Here is a 15,998-nt window from a genome sequence, read left to right on the forward strand (position 1 = left end):
AAAACATCCAAAAATATTTAATAAATTTCAATTGGTATTCTATTGTTTAACAGTGCATTGAAAACTGCAATCATATGAGTTAATTGCGATTAATCAACAGCTCTAAAAAATTCCAATATTTTTATTTTTAAACAACATCATCATTTTTATCCACCCTGCTGACAAGAGAACAGGAAAGGGGAGACTTTTACCATCATGGCTTCTACCCTCACCGTCCTCTGGGATGTCCCTGAGATCCACTCTTACACCCTTGGGCCTTCACCGTCCTAATCCCAAGAGATATCCTGACCAAACCAGGCCAAATAGAAGGATCCAGATAACAATATCACCTCCACTGGCTTCAGCTAAATCCTGAATACCACCTGGTATGAGAGATTTTGTGTCATGCACAACCATGTATCCTTTTCCTTCCGCACCTTCTTTCCTATGGCTCTCTTTTTGCCTTCAGTATAATTAAAATCTGGCATTAGGGGTTGCCAACTTTCTAACTGCACAAAACCGAACACCCCTGCCCTGCCCCGTCCCTGTCCCTGAGGCCCCTCTTCTGCCCCGCCCCTTCTCCTAAACCCCGTCCCCGCTTGCTCCATCCCCCCTCCCTCCGTCGCTCGCACTACCCCACCCTCATTCATTTTCACCGGGCTGGAGCAGGGGTTTGGGGTGTGGGACGGGGCTCCAGAGGGTTGGGTTTCAGGGGGGGTATAGGCTCTGGGATAGGGGTGTGGGCTCTGGGTGGGGCCAGAAATAAGGGGTTCAGGATGCGATTGAGGGCTCCAGGATGGGGCAGAGGGGTTGGGTGTGGGTGCGGGGTGAGAAATCTGGCTGGGGGTGCAGACTCTGGGGTGGGGCCGGGGATGAAGGGTTTGGGGTGCAGGAGGGGGTTCCGGGGTGGGGCCAAGGGGTTCAGAGTGTGGGAGGGGTGCGAGCTCCGGCTGGGGGGTTGGGCTCCATCGGGGGGTATGGGCTCTACGGTGGGGCTGGGGATGAGGGTTTGGGATGCAGTAGGGGGCTCAAGGTTGGGGAAGGAGGTTGGGGTGTGTGGGAGGGGGTTTGAGGTACAGGGTCCCGCAGGCGCTGCCCCCAAAGCTCGGGGTGATGGCAGCGTGTGGAGCCTCCCTGTCCGCCCATGCGCGTGGGGCGGCAGGGACCTGGCAGCCACTTCTGGGAGCCGTGCGGAGCCAGGGCAGGCAGGGAGCCTGCCTTAGCCCCAGGCCCCTGTTACGCCGCTCACAGGACTTGTAACGGCCTGGTCAGCAGTGCCAACCATAGCCACCAGGGTCCCTTTTTGACTGAGATTTCAGGTTGAAAAGCAGATGCCTGGCAATGCTATCTGCCATAGGCTGGCCAAGACTACATATTTTGCAACACTGCTGTAACCCTGTGACCAAAGAAACAGTTACAAGAAATGCCCTAAATAACCCAATGCTGGCACAAGTTTGCCAGGTATCGGAGTGGATAATAAGGCTATGTGCCATTGCTATGTGCCATTGCTCAAGGAGCAAGGTTACAGGTGAAAGTCAACACCAGACAGAACCTGCATTTTCTATTTCTGTTTTTCTTTTCTTTCCCTTTTTGTGTGTATTTGCCTTGTTTTGATCTTCTGGGCAAAGGGATCAGACTTTAACAACAACAGCTCCACCTCTTCTCAACTGTTTCTCTTTTGCCCAAAAAGGATAGTTATTACCTTATTTAATACTGTCTAAGAGACAGTCAGGGAGATTTTCCCCTTCTAAAACCTCTACAGCTTAAGAAAAAGGGAACAAGGGATATTGTTCAAATGAAAGCCATACTTAATATTTTACATTCCAAATACTTTGTTTTTCCTTCTTTTGCTGTTTCTTTGATAAAAGGTTAAAAGGATTTGTAATGGCATGTTTGCCCTGGCATTAAGCAGGACAAGGTAAGATCTCTGTATACCAAACCCCAAACCTGATTTAAAACTGTTTAATGTTGCACAGTGACAGGGTCATGTTAACACCTTTGACTGTCTGGGCCCATATAGTCCAACGATATTAATATAACAGACTTCTGGGATTCGCTCCCCCTTGAAGGTGCTCAGATGTCCTACTGGGCTCTCTCAGAATCCTTGGCTTTGGCTCTTTCACTCATGGTGCCAAAATGAGCTGTCACCCACAGCAGATTATGCAGATCTTAATGATGCGACCTGCCCTCTCCTTTCTTACATGCTTTGATGGGCAGTGAAACGGCTAACAATATTGACATTTGAAGTCTTACCGTTGGGTATCTGAGTTAGCAGCTATTGAGGTCCCTCACCAAAGGCTCTTACGTAAATTAAGTTGTCATGGGATAAGAGGGAAGGTCCTTTCATGGATTGAGAACTGGTTAAAAGACAGGGAACAAAGGGTAGGAATAAATGGTAAATTCTCAGAATGGAGAGGGGTAACAAGTGGTGTCCCCCAAGGGTCAGTCCTAGGACCAATCCTTTTCAACTTATTCATAAATGATCTGGAGAAAGGGGTAAAAAGTGAGGTGACAAAGTTTGCAGATGATACTAAACTGCTCAAGATAGTTAAGACCAAAGCAGACTGTGAAGAACTTCAAAAAGATCTCACAAAACTAAGTGATTGGGCAACAAAATGGCAAATGAAATTTAATGTGGATAAATGTAAAGTAATGCACATTGGAAGAAATAACCCCAACTATACATACAATATGATGGGGGCTAATTTAGCTACAACGAATCAGGAAAAAGATCTTGGAGTCATCGTGGCTAGTTCTCTGAAGAAGTCCGCGCAGTGTGCGGCGGTGGTCAAAAAAGCAAACAGAATGTTAGGAATCATTAAAAAGGGGATAGAAAATAAGACAGAGAGTATCTTATTGCCCTTATATAAATCCATAGTATGCCCACATCTTGAATACTGCGTACCGATGTGGTCTCCTCATCTCAAAAAACATATACTGGCATTAGAAAAGGTTCAGAGAAGGGCAACTAAAATGATTAGGGGTTTGGAATGGGTCCCATATGAGGAGAGAGTAAAGAAGCAAGGACTTTTCAGCTTGGAGAAGAGGAGACTAAGGGGGATATGATAGAGGTATATAAAATCATAAGTGATGTAGAGAAAGTAAATAAGGAAAAGTTATTTACTTGTTCCCATAATACAAGAACTAGGGGTCACCAAATGAAATTAATGGGCAGCAGGTTTAAAACAAATAAAAGGAAGTTCTTCTTCACACAGCGCACAGTCAGCTTGTGGAACTCCTTGCCTGAGGAGGTTGTGAAGGCTGGGACTGTAACAGCATTTAAAACAGAACTGGATAAATTCATGGAGGTTAAGTCCGTTAATGGCTATTAGCCAGGATGGGTAAGGAAGGATGTCCCTAGCCTCTGTTTGTCAGAGGGTGGAGATGGATGGCAGGAGAGAGATCACTTGATCATTGCTTGTTGGGTTCACTCCCTCTGGGGCACCTGGCATTGGCCACTGTTGGTAGACAGGATACTGGGCTAGATGGATCTTTGGTCTGACCCAGTACAGCCATTCTTATGTTCTTATGAGATGAATGGCACAGACCACACCTCTCAGAGCTATTGTTTTAGGTTCCAACAAATGCAGGCAGACAGTTATATTTGGGTCATACTTTCAAGCCTATCTCAGCTAACATAACAGCTAGATGTTGCTTTTTATTTTTCTGTTATGATGAAAGGTTAGATTCTGTAGAACAAGGCGGCAGCATGAAATGGTGCCAATACACCACACTGGAGCAAAATGGCTCAACCTGAGCCTGGCCACAATGTCTACAAAGCACCACCAGCTGACATTGGCTAGGCAGGTGTTGATCTGAGACTCCTGCTTACTGTACAATAACTTATTTCTCTCTACTCTTCTAATCTCATTTGTTTGTTCTGTTCACCTCTTGCATTTTGTTATAACCTAGATTGTAAGCTCTCTGGAGCAGGGACTGTCTTTTAACTGCCTATCTGTACAGCCCCAAGCAGAATGGGGAGTAAACCAAATAGGGTCAGTATTTGGAAAAATCTTCCTGGAAGGAGACTGCATACTGACCCCATTTGTTATACTCTTGTGCATGCAAAAATAAACAATTTGCTTTTCAGAAGTGCTTTTATGACCTGCACGGATAAATCACCTTTGTCACAGATGGATTCGGTGTATCCAGAGAGGGGCTTTTCACTATCAGAGGCAAGGGAATCACCCCAACCTTTCCTTCAGTCTCGTGGCAAAATTTTAAAAATGGGGCTCCCATAAGCCCTCTTCAACACATTAGAAGTTCTCCTATCCCTATAACTTTTCCATAAGCCTTCCCATGGTGACTCCCAATCTCTAAATGGCCATATCTCATGTGACCTAACAGACTCAGGAGTATCTCTGTCTTCATCCTCTTTTGCTCAAACCAGACCTAACTGTGCTTTGGGACACACTATTTTAATTCAGCAACCATCAAAATTCAGCAGAAAGGATGCTTGGGCTGTTGTACCATATAAGAGGATATTGAAAGACAGAATGAGGTCATTAGGAGGAAGGATCAAGGTCTAAAGCTAGGGAAAAGTAGTGAAGAAAGAAGGAGGGGGATTTTTTTAAATACAAACATGGGGGGGAAATATTCATGCTAACTTGAGTTTGAAGAAACAGAAAGGACTGATTAATCCATCCTTACTTCAGGTTTAGCATGACATGGTAGCTGAGGAGAAAGATATAGGATGTCCTGTGATATAGGAACTATATGTGACTAGCCCTAAGCTAGTGACGAATTAGGTCTAAGGACAATAAAAAACATTGTTCAACAGCTGGATCCAGAAGCTTTAAAAATCCTCTAACTATACAGGGGATTTTCTGCACTACATGGTGAGGTCCATTAATTAACATGGATTTTCTGTAAAAAGGACCCTCCCTGACTAAAAGACACATGGAATTTTAAGTCCCTAGGCCTGTCATACTTAGACACCTGTGGTTGGTACAGGACAGTAAAGTAACCTTCAAGAACAGTTCTGCAGCAACTTCCTGTGGGACTGTAATGAAACTGTGGGATTCCTTTCAGGACTGGAGAGTCTGCTGTATTCCTTGCTCTTTTGAGTTGTTTATTTTGGAGCCCTGCCGGCATTTGCAAGGTCATGCCGGATACTACTCGTCACACTATGTTGCCTATGCATGAAATCCTCATTTTGTGCAAAGCTCACAAATATATATTCATGTCATAATATCTTAATGTCCAGGGATAGTTTGAACATGCCGAAGTGAGAGCGGTTGCCATGCATGCTCTGCATTATTGTGACAAAATAAGCCAATGGGGAGAGTTGTCGGTTTGAGACTGGAAATCATAAGGGACAGTTAAGATAGTTACATGGCTGGAATTAGGATATCCTGCAGAAGGTAGAATAATATTTTGGCTCCTATGAGTGCAATTAGTTATGTGTGAAGTACACATGCCAAAACTGGAAATTGTGTCCATTTTATAGTAATAATTATTGTGGAGCCATTTTCAAGGTGGAATTATGGGCAGTAAACCTCTGGGGAGGGGCTGTGCTGCCCATGCATTAAATCCTCATTTTGTGTAGACTTAATGAAAAAGATAGTGTCTTGTAATATGTTCTGTTCCGTCAGTTGTTTCTGCACAGCATTATGGGGATGCTTTGTTTGTGCTTAATAAATACAGTGATAATTTTGCTGTATGCTATGGCTGCAAATGTTCCAACAAAAAACATTTTGTTAAAATGGAATTAAGGTTGTAAATATGTACTAATAACTTAAAGCCAAATTCTGTGATAATTTGCAGCCCACGCAACCTCATTGACCTCAGTGGAGCAAAAGTTCTTAAAAGAACATTGTGGGCTGGATTCTCATCTCTGCCACACTAGTCCATTTACAATGGTATTACTGAGATATTAATCTTGTCCTGTGGTTTAAAAGAAAAAAATGTCAGAAACCCAGGAAATTCGAAGTTAAACTTACACTTTAAAATAAAATTCAGGGTGGGATTTTCAAAAGCTTTCATCATTGGCCTAACTCTGCTCTCGCTGAAGTCAATGGAAGTTAATGTTAATTAACCTTTAACCTTATGGAGGGCAGAGCTAGGCAAACACTGAGCACTTTTTAAAATCTCACCTTTTGTATTTCAAGATAAGGGGAACAATCTGTTTTTGTCCCCATCTAACCTTCACACCTTTTACCTGCACAGAGTACACCATCAGCATTCATAACATGAACCTCAGCTCACATGCTGACCCATACTCAATACAAGGAGATATACACCAGCCACACATATGATGCATCTACCCTGCCACCGGACCATCTTCCAATTCATTGTCCCTTTATGAATCAACCACACAATCCTCTCCTCTTCTATTCTCCAAATACAGTCCAAAGACCTATTCCTTATGGCTGGGATTGAGCATTTCTTTTCCCTCGTTAGATGGTAACATCTTATTTTACAATCTTAAGAGCTGGAGTGAGAAATGATTGAGTGTGAGACAGAGAAGAAATCAGATTATCATCATCATGACGAACCAACAATAATCAATAATTAATACATTTTCCAGCTGTTTTCCAAATGATAACCTAAAACTTCACAGGATGTTATAAAGCTCAGTTTGCTCATACCTGTAATTTACTTTCAGTTCTTAGCATAAAAGATATTAGGGAATTGAAAAGTACTATTATTAGCATAAAAATGAGATAGGGCCTGTTTATTGTGTGCATTAATTTAACAGAATATATATTACACAACTCTGCACTGGAAGTACGAGGTCACAGTAGATACGACTTGTCACACTGTGTTGCCTATGCATGAAATCCTCATTTTGTGCAGAGCTCTAAAATATATATTCATGTCATAATATCTTACTGTCCAGCGCTAGTGTGAGAGTTCAGTCTACTGTGTATGCAGCATATGTGGAGACAGACTCAACATCATTTGAGGGATCTATTCTTCCCTCAATACACATGTTAACTGCCATCAACTGAAAGTTATAAATATTCACGACAAAGGAAAATACACCCATTAATTCTCTATCAAGCTATGTCAAACAATAAGTTTATTGGAACAAAACTGTAGTAATATTAGCATTTTTTTTTTTTATGTTTGGGTGAATATTTTGGTCAAGTAGCCAAAGCCTGGCATCAATTTAAAAAAAAAACAGTCTGTTACCCTAAAAAACTGAACAATATATGGTTTTCATGACATATAACAAGACGAAAGAGTAGTTAGGGTTGGATGAATTTTCACGTACGGTACAGGTATTGCATTAATTAAACAGAACTTCATGACAACCTTAGAGATAAGACAATACTTCCCAAAAACTCCAAGACTGATATACATCCAAAATCCCAATCCTGTTAATATGTATCAATTAGTAACAGTAATAAGTTTAGGGTACCATATCAACCTCACTGCCTACCCACCTCCTAAGCTGACTGTGTTGCTAGCCAGTCTAGTGACCTCGTGGCTTTCAACTATTGTGACTGCTCTGTCAGCCTCTGAATCTTATCCCCCTCTATGCAGATCTAGACTGGGGAATCATGATTGTCAATGTGGGTATGTGAATATTAAATATTAGCGCTCAATAAAGTGTGTTTTAGTTGAAAACAAACATGAGATACTTGGAAGAGCAGCTTCATAGGGGGACAGCTGCTTGACATAAATCTTAAATCTCAATTTTGGTTTGAATGAAGAAAAAAGTTACTGCTGCTTGGTCTTGAATAAGAGGGCAGAATAGTGGCAGTTCTGGCCAGAACAGTTAACCATTCTAGGCTATAGACAGTTAAAGTAGCATAGAAATTAGAGGACAACCTGGTAAATAGCCACAACAGAATAGCAGTTAAGGATCAACAAAATGCTCCCATTAAAAGGTCCTTTTTAAGTAAACAGCCTTAGACCACCAAGAAAGTTTAGGACTGATAAGCCAAGTACAAAGTAAAGGGCAAAAGATGGGCACATCAGAGAGTACAAGCACTCCCTCTAAAGGTCTTTTTCACAAAAAGTAATTTAGGCAGGCCCAGCCTAAAAGTAAATGTAGTGGAAGTTTATTTTGGGAGGTAGAAGGCTATTTGTGTTGTTGGGGTTAAAACAGTGGCAGTGGCCTCCAAAACTCTTTAAAACACATTTTTTTCCAATGATCTCAGAGTACAAAATTTTTACATGGTTTAATTTTTCATTCTAAACTTCATGTTTAGACTTTGTAATTTTGTGAGGCACCAAATACCATGGTGATCTGTATAGTATGAGAAGCAAGATTGCTATATAGACTGCACATACTGTCATGTGACCAAATTCTGCAGTCCTCACTCATGGTCCAATCCAACAAGGATGCTGCACACAAAACTCCAACTGAAGTCAATGGGAGCGCTACTCAGGCCCTCAGTCCTTATGCAAGGTATCTTAGAAATGACGTCAAAATTTGCCCCATCATTTCTATTTTTCACATTGTCCCCATTGTTCTATTGTATCATTGCCATGTAGATCTGAATACAAGGTTTTCAATTATAATAACAATAAAAAATTATATAACTGGGAGTCTTTGCATTATAGAAATACCCAAAGAAATACATGTTGAAACCAGTTCAGCATATGACTTCCTTTCAGGTTCAGATGGACGGAGATGATGAACTGTGAGTGAGTAAAAAGCAACAGAGGGTCCTGTGGCACCTTCTGAAGAAGTAAGGTTCTTACCCACGAAAGCTTATGCTCCCAATACTTCTGTTAGTCTTAAAGGTGCCACAGGACCCTCTGTTGCTTTTTACAGATTCAGACTAACACGGCTACCCCTCTGATATGTGAGTGAGTAAGACACTGAACACAAACATCTTTGCTATCTGCAAACACAATTATAAAATATGGGGGGAAAGAGGGGTATGAAAAGCAAATGTGTTATGGGTTTAAGTCTCATAGGTTTGAAAAGTTCCAGAGTCCCAAAGAGCCTTGATAATGATGCAGGAATAGTATCTTGGGACACCCAGCCTATTTTGAAATCACTCAGGTGTTTGACCTTCTCAAACTCTACAAAAATAGCAGCATCAAAGAGGAATAAAGCAAGTTACATTTGGTCTTCTCCCGAAATGGGAAAAAACAGGGCCCAATCTCACATTGTCAGAAAGCATTGTAAGGCATGGAGGAGCAGACCACAGATATTATATATGTAGGTATAGACATACTTTGCTTCTATTTACAAGTTCTTATTAGCACCACAAAACCTGGAGCCAGCCAATTATTCATTCCAGTTCTCGAAGTTCCACTATCTAAACAGATATTTTTAGCAGCCTCCGTTATACCAAAGAAAAAAGGGGGGAAAAAGAAAATTTGGACCCCAACACATACCAGTACAACAATGCCTGAAAACCCTGGATCCAATACCTGGATCCTGCCAAATTCACAATATGTTGAGATCAGGATGACTGTGGTGGACTAAGATAAGCAGCATATGTGTTAAATTAGAAGATGATAAAACTGGGGAGTAGGCATCCATTAGTTAGCCAGATCCAGGTGCCAAATTAAGAGTTTCTGCAGCTTCCTTGTAGCAGGATGTGTTTGCAGCACCCAGATATTTGGGAAGGTGGCAGAGGGAGTAGAAGTAACACTGGTTCTGTATTTGAAAAGTATCATTCTGATTTTGTAGCCAAAAGTTTGTCAAGGTGGAGATGCCAGATCAGAGATTTTCTGGCTCATTTGCACTGGGGCATCAGCATCTGGATTGTTAAGGTGAAACCAGAATAGGCAAACAGGGGCTCTACTTAGGTGTGTAATTTGAGTGCTTGGGACCAAGAACTGGCTGGATCCAGTAGCTGGTTCTAAGTGTTTGCAGAACTGCTGCAACAAGATCTGGATTATTCTGGTGTCAGAACAGTGCCTACACTTAATCTCTTTAGGCATTAAAATTAGAGGGGGAGGCCAAAAATAGACAAGATGTGGCTTTGACCCAGACCCACTAATTGGGAACCTCTCCCCTCACAAGAACATTTCCTGGAGGAAATGGCCCTTGGACTCCTCCTCTCCCTTCACCTGGCTCCTGGGCAATTCGCCCTGACCAACACTGGCGGGGAGGGGCATGCTGGGACCTCGCTAACCGTGCAGGTCACAAAGCAGGGCTCCTCTCTCCCCGCGTTCCCCCGCCGGCCGCCTGCCAGCGCGCACGGCACAGAGAGCCCCTTTGCGGCGGGTGGGGAGCGGGGCTCGGCTGGGAGGAGGAGCCGCCAGTCAGAGCTAGGCATGTGTGACCCCGGCTGGGGGGCGGGAAGGGGGCTCCTGCCAGGCGCTCCGAGGGGAAGCAGCCACGGCGACTGCTGTTACCTCCTTTATCTCCGCGAGCCGGGGCGGGGGGGCTGCTCCCCGGGGCCGCCTGCTCCCCCGGCTACAGGCGGTGCGTTGGGAAGGGGCACCCCCGGGACCTCGCCATCCCAGAGCACCCACCTCATCCCGCCACTTCAAAGCTACCAGGGCAAGGCACCCCGCGGGGCGAGCAGCCCGGGGCAGCACCCGCCGCGGCTGGAGCGAGGGGTGGGGCCGGGGCCGAGGTCCCGCTCCCGGAGGGTGGCCCTGGCTCGCCCCCTGCACGTTGCACTTACCCCGGAAACGGCGAGGTGGCTGCAAACTCCTTTGCGCCGCGGCATTTTTTTTATCCCGTAATCCAGAGTCTTTGGGGCTGCCAAATGTAAACACTCCGCCATGATTTCTTTGTTTAGATCATTGAACCTGCCCCTCTCTCTCTTTTACTCAGTTCTTTATTTATTTATTTCCCATCATCAACAACACCACTATGGGTTGGTGTGGGGTTTTTTTAAGGGTTGTTAGCTTATACCCGCTTTTAACAAGAATTGCAGGGGGACTTTGGGAGGGAGAAGCTCTTGGGGTTGTTTTGTTTTAATTCCAGGTTTAAAAAAAGAATTCCCCATTCCTCCCCCCCAACACAAAATCTCGGGAGGCGCAGGGAGTGAAGGAGATTTGCTTGCAATTACAGTTTCCTCCAGGGTGGGCACAGAAAGCTTTAGCGACACTAGATCTCCTTCCCCCCTCTCCCCCGGCCCTTTCTGCCTCCTCTCCTTTCCCAGGAGCAGCTTGTAACCGCTGTACTGCAGCCAAGTTTGCCTTCGTGCTGTTTTTAAAGTCACGGAACGGGCAAAAGCAACGGGCAAAGTTCTTGTCAATCGCCGCTTGAAATCTACACGCCCAGCATCTCCTCTCCTTAGCAAGCACCCGGGGAGAGAGAGGAAGGCGTTCATTCAAGCGACATCTTTCTCTCCCGCTCTTGTAGAAAACTATAGCATTTTGCAAATGCCTCATCCAGTCCAGCTCCCAGGTAGCTACATGCTCGGAGGAGCAGAGTGGAAACTTCCAGATTGCAAGTTTCTAATGGCTTTGCCTAGATTCACGAGAAGTTGCGGCTGTTCGGTTTGTTTTTATTGGGAGGGAATTGGAAATCCCCTGGGGACAATATTTTTAATGATAGAAGCTTTTCAGGAAGTATTAGCACTTAGTTGAAAGATGGTTTCTTCACCCCAGCTTCATCCATGCATTCTTATAAAGTACCCCCACCCCTAATTATTAATAGTATTTTGCCTTTAAACACTGATCAAAGCGTTAAAACTACTTTATCTGTATTATTCCTATGTTATAGACAGGTGCCTGATGCTGCCAGACCTGAAAGACAATGGATTTTTGTAGGGGTCTTCTGCAAAGAGGATGCAAGGAGCTGAGGCAGAGAGAAGATTAGGGCTGAACTCTGCAAGATGCTAAATTCTGAGCACTTACTGCTCCCACTGACTTCACAAAAGGTGCTCATCCTTTTGTAGGATTAGGACATCAAGTGACTTGCCCAGCTTCACACACACAAAGGCCTTGTCTACACTTGCAAGTTAGAGCGCATTAAATCAGCCCCGGGTGCCCACTGGCAAGGCACGTAGAGTGCGCTGACTCCATGGCTGGAGTGCCCCAGGTAATCCACCTCCGTGAGAAGCATAAAGCTTGCTGCGCCACGGCTGGAGCGCCGCGGCGCCAGTGTGGACGCCCTGGTCTATTAATGCACTCTGATCAGCCTCCAGAAGTGTCCTACAATGCCTCTTCTAGCCACTCTGGTCATCACTTTCAACTCTACTGTCCTGCCCTCAGGTGACCAACCGTCAGACCCGCCCTTTAAATTCTCTGGGAATTTTGAAATTCCCCTTCCTGTTTGCTCAACAAGGCATGTAGTGCTCTCAGCTCATCTTTCCAGGTGACCATGCCTCCATGCACCATGCGATCCCCAGTATGGAGCAATGGCGAGGTGCTGGAACTCATCAGTGTTTGGGGGGAGGAAGCTGTCCAGTTCCAGCTGCGCTCCAGCCATAGGAATTACGATACCTACGGGCAGATATCAAGGGCCATGATGGAAAGGGGCCATGACCGGGATGCACTGCAGTGCAGGGTTAAAGTGAAGGAGCTGCAGAATGCCTACCACTATCTGCCACTCCCACAATCTGCCGTTTCTACGAAGAGCTGGATGCGATACTTGTGGGCGACCCCACCTCCACTCCAAAGACCACTATGGACACTTCAGAGGCTGTAGCAGCACAGAGTTCAACAAGGCAGAAGGAGGAAAGCGGGAGTGATGATGCTGAAGAGGAGGGGGGCCCAGAGCCAGAGGACGGCCCAGCATCCCTAGATGCATGCTGCCAGGAGCTGTTTTCAAGCCAGGAGGAAAGTAGCCATTCGCAGCGGACAGTGCTTGGGGAAGAACAAACAGCAGAGGAGGTGCCTGGTAAGTGGCTTTTATTTTGGGAAGGTAGTTGTTCGGTGCGGGCTCTTGGGGCGAGGAGGGTTGCAGAAAGAAGGGTTAGGGCTGCGTGCATGCCTAGATGCGGAATAGGGCGTTGATGTGCTCTCATCGCGGTAATCGGCCTCAGTGATCTCTTCAAAGGTCTCATGCAGAAGCTGGGCAATCCGTTTGTGCAGGTTCCTTGGCAGAGCTACTGTGCTCCTTGTCCCATTAAGGCTAACATGTCCACGCCACTGTGCCATGAGGGGCGAGAGGACCATTGCTGCACACAGGCAAGCGGCATAAGGGCCAGGGCGGAAGCCGCATTGTAGTAGAAGACCCTCCCTTGCTTCCCAGGTCACCCTCAGCAGCAAGATATCTTCCAGGACGAACTCATCCTGTGGAAAATGTGGGGACAGTGTTCAGTATAGGGCCCCCTGCAGCTGTTGGCTCTCCCCAAGGCACAGAACCAACCCCAGAGGACACTATGGCCCTGAAACAATCAGCCCCCCCTTACCCCTGTGCTTACTCACCATTTTGGGGCTCCTGTGGGTTATGTGCTCTCATTTGGGGACTGGTACTTTCTGCTATTGTGTACACTGTGCTTGTCTTTAAGTACGGGGGAATCATTGCTCTGTCTAGTGTGAACAATGCTGCCCCTGTAAAGTGTTGCATTTTGGCTTTACAGATGCAACCTTGAGATCCCAGCCGTCCTTGTTATCAACGGCCGAAAGACTACAAAGAATCAGGAAGCGTACACGAAGAACCAAAGAGGACTGCTGCATGAAATCATTACTGAAAATCAAAAAAATACAGGAGTGGCGGGAGACTGAAAGGAAGCTCCGCCAGCAGAATGCGGATCACCGGTATCAAAGCACGGAGCGGCTCATAAACATTATGGAGCGCCAAGTGGACCCGATACAGGCACTTATAGCACTGCAGATGGAGCAGATCCTTGCCTGACCCCCTGCAGCCCTTGTCCCAAAATTCTTTCCCTTGTGCCCCCATGTCACCGCCAACCCACTTCCCCCAACATCCAGTTTCGTACCGCCACCAGCTGCCTCCAACACCTGTAGCTTCACCACCCAGCCTTGCAAACTACGACCCTTACCCTTTGTACTCAACCCCCATCACCATGCATTTTAGCCAGCCAGAAGTGCAGCACTCATTGGGCAACACTCCAGACAGGAAGGCTGAATATGATAACAGGACATAGGCAAATCTGTGTGTAATGGGGCAAGACTCACTCCTGCTGGCGTCCTGGGAATTAGCTCTTTTTCCTTGGAGCGGCTGCTGCAGGCTGACGTCTCACTGCCATTGGGCCCCCGTGTCCCTCCCAGACAGTATAAGAGCCAGTCATCACAGGCAAGGGGGTAGGCCCTGCTGTCTTCCTCCACCACCCAGTACCTCAGGGGTGGGCCTAAGACCAGGCCCTGCAGCCTGGGGAGTCACCAGCCTGGAGCTCCCCTGCCAGTGATTTCCCTACATCCCCCCTGAATTTCCCCAACACCCTCCCCGAGTTTTGTTAACTAGTTACATGCCAATTTAGTGGCTGTTTGGAAATTTGAATTGAAATTGAAACATTAATACACACTTTAAAAGCATATACAGTGTATGATAAAATATGTGTATCTGAAAAAGTATAATGGATTTGAAAAGTATGAACATAGACTAGCTTCCTTATACAGCTGTTGTTTTTTATGACAATGTCAGTGCATTCATTTCGGTGATGTTGGCCAACCTAATAATTTCAAATGATGATTTGTAAGCAAAGTCTAAATGAGCTCTCCCTGACAGCTAGTGATGAGCTGGGGCTGTGGGGAAAGGCTTCAGGACCAGATTGTCCTAATCTACATTCACACCTAATCTACCTAGGTATCCAGCAAACAGAGCTGTGTTGCCCAAGTGATAGATTTTGGCTGGGGTTGGGTTACAAATCACTTGAATGCGGGGGGGTGGGGGGAGAATTAAATGTTGTTGTTCTTATTGTATGAGTAAAGGGCAGTAGAACTGTACTTAGGGTATGTCTACACTACGAAATTAGTTCGAATTTATAGAAGCCGGTTTTATAGAAATCGGTTGTATACAGCCGATTGTGTGTGTCCCCACATAAAATGCTCTAAGTACTCTAGTCGGCGGACCGCGTCCACAGTACCAAGGCTAGCGTCGACTTCCGGAGCATTGCACTATGGGTAGCTATCCCACAGCTATCCCACAGTTCCCGCAGTCTCCGCCGCCCATTGGAATTCTGGGTTGAGATCCCAATGCCCGGATGATGCAAAACAGTGTCGCGGGAGGTTCTGGGTACATGTCGTCAGGCCCCTCCCCCTCCGTCACAGCAACGGCAGACAATAGATTCGCGCCTTTTTACCTGGGTTACCTGTGCAGACCACATACCACGGCAAGCATGGAGCCCGCTCAGCTCAGCTGAGCTCACCGTCACCATATGTCCTCTGGGTGCCGGCAGATGTGGGACTGCATTGCTACACAGCAGCAGCTGCTAACTGCCTTTTGGCGGTAGACGGTGTAGCAATACTAATAGCCGTGGGGCTGGCAGCCGTAGGGCTGCATTGCACCAGCCCCTTGCCTTTTGGTAGAAGATGGTATATTATGACTGGTATCCGTCGTCGTCATACTGCAGTGGCTGTCAATCATGGGCACCTGGGCAAACATGCTACTGTCTCGATGATGATGGCTATAAGTCGTAGTATACTATTTTCTGCCAATTGCCCAGTATTGTCTGCTAAGCACCCAGAAGAGGCCGAGGGCGATCTGGGTGCTGGCAGACGTGGGGCTGGCAGACGTGGGGCTGCATTGCTACACAGCAGCAGCCCCTTGCCTTTTGGTAGAAGATGGTATATTACGACTGGTATCCATCGTCATCGTACTGCAGAGGCTATCAGTCATGCTGCACCGTTGGCTGCCAGCTTAAGATGTAAAAAATAGATTTGTTCTGTATTCATTTGCTTCCCCTTCCTCCGTGAAATCAACGGCCTGCTAAGCCCAGGGTTTTCAGTTTAATCTTTGGGGGGACCATTCTGTGTGACAGTTCTTTGTGTTTCTCCCTGATGCACAGCCACCTTTCTTGATTTTAATTCCCTGTACCTGTACCTGTACGCCATGTCGTCACTCGGCCCTCCCTCCCTCCCGCCCTCCCTCCTTCTCCTGGTCCATCAGATACTAGTTTCACGCCTTTTTTCAGACCAGACACCATAGCTAGCACTGGGATCATGGAGCCCGCTCAGATCACCGCGGCAATTATGAGCACTATGAACACCACGCACATTGTCCTGGAGTATATGCAGAG

The 15,998-nt window shown here is 46.0% G+C and overlaps 1 long non-coding RNA gene across 1 annotated transcript in view; it reads right to left on the minus strand.

Annotated features, from left to right (window-relative positions):
- LOC117874307 overlaps positions 1-10,592 on the minus strand; it is a 440,105-nt gene extending 429,513 nt beyond the window's left edge. Inside the window, exon 1 of the long non-coding RNA XR_004644940.1 lies at positions 10,527-10,592. This is a non-coding gene — a long non-coding RNA (uncharacterized LOC117874307). The remainder of the gene's footprint in view (positions 1-10,526) is intronic.
- Between the last annotated feature and the right edge of the window lie 5,406 nt (positions 10,593-15,998).

Source organism: Trachemys scripta, chromosome 3 (assembly GCF_013100865.1).
Source record: "Trachemys scripta elegans isolate TJP31775 chromosome 3, CAS_Tse_1.0, whole genome shotgun sequence".
NCBI classification, from domain to species: Eukaryota; Metazoa; Chordata; order Testudines; family Emydidae; genus Trachemys; species Trachemys scripta.